We start from the raw sequence: 1,266 nt of genomic DNA, 5'->3' as shown, positions 1-1,266 counted from the left end.
CTAAATTATATAATATTATTTTATTTATAATATATTTCACCATATTTTATTTTAAACTACATTAGATAGAGATAAGTTGTTAAAGAAAAAAGTAGATTGGTTTAGTAAAGAGAATATATTTAGAAAGACAGGAAAATAAGGGGAAAAAAAGAAAAATACAGAAGAAAAAATCGAACAAAAAAAGAAGAAAATTTATAAAGAAAAAAGGAACAAAAAAAAATCACATAGTACATTTAAGATGTTTAATGTATATCTCTGATTTGTCTGTATGACATAAAACTTCACTTAAAAAAATTATTAATATATTCATAAACCAAAATTACGAACTATTTATTACGCAATTTACAACTTTACATAACTGTAAACAATGAAACGACATTAAAAACCTGTTCTTCATTCAACCATTATAATTATAATATAGGGATAGAATTTGTAATATAAAAAAAACTGTGCCATGCAACCTGCTAATACTATTCATAATCAAATAAAGTCACTTTCTTTACATCCATATATGTAATATATGGATCGGAGTGGCTCGTGAGTAAGGCGATGTGCTATGAACCTTACATTTCTCCTCATAAAACATTTTTAGAGGCAGTCTTATTTAATATTTTTTTCATGAAATTATTGGGTATAAACTCAGAATTTGACAGCCTGAAGATCCTTATTGTAAATCATGAGGAAGTTCTGCGCATGCGCTACATCACTATTTCCCAAGTTCGGTTCATCTTCAACATATTGCAGTTTCAAAGATTTCAGAGAAGTGTTATCAGGAAAAATTATATCAGGAAACCTGGAAGTCATCAACTAACTGTGAGTTCTATTATTATTTTAATTATTTATTGTTTACGTTTAATGGGAGTTGTAAGTCTATTTGTTAAGATAATAAATGACCTTACTATTATCTGTTGTGACGTAATTTTACACGACAAGGTCTCCACCAGCCTACAGTAACACTATGACACTCATTATAGGTTAAGTGTATTGCTGACAGCGCTCTACGATGACGTGTAGTGTTGACAACAGTCAACTTGACAAGGTCAACGTTAAGGCGTGCACATTTAGCTCACGAAACTAATAAACTTGATTATAAAAATCGCTTTAGTGAACAATTCTCAATACGGACTAAACTGGAGACTTCTAGATATTTTTTATTATATATTTATTTACACATTCACATATAAAAAATTTAATATTTAACTATACATGCATCTATTTTACTAATTTATAATTATTTACAAATCTAAAATGTTTTGGGATTGAGCT

General features: G+C 28.0%; 2 protein-coding genes across 4 annotated transcripts in view; one reads left to right on the top strand and one right to left on the bottom strand.

Moving 5' to 3' along the window:
- Positions 1 to 1,266, bottom strand: part of LOC106678609 (uncharacterized) — a 131,606-nt gene that overhangs the window by 98,532 nt on the left and 31,808 nt on the right. The window lies entirely within an intron of this gene.
- The window catches only part of LOC106678614 (uncharacterized), a 40,143-nt gene continuing 39,669 nt past the window's right edge, over positions 793 to 1,266 (top strand). The window contains exon 1 of the mRNA XM_014417216.3: positions 793 to 813. The gene's annotated coding sequence lies outside the window, so the exon portion shown is untranslated. The remainder of the gene's footprint in view (positions 814 to 1,266) is intronic.

This window comes from Halyomorpha halys, unplaced genomic scaffold (assembly GCF_000696795.3).
Source record: "Halyomorpha halys isolate HHAL.00 unplaced genomic scaffold, Hhal_1.1 Scaffold149.1, whole genome shotgun sequence".
NCBI lineage: Eukaryota > Metazoa > Arthropoda > Insecta > Hemiptera > Pentatomidae > Halyomorpha > Halyomorpha halys.
The sequence above is the reverse complement of the archived record's forward strand: the minus strand, read 5'-3'. Positions and strand labels throughout refer to the sequence as shown.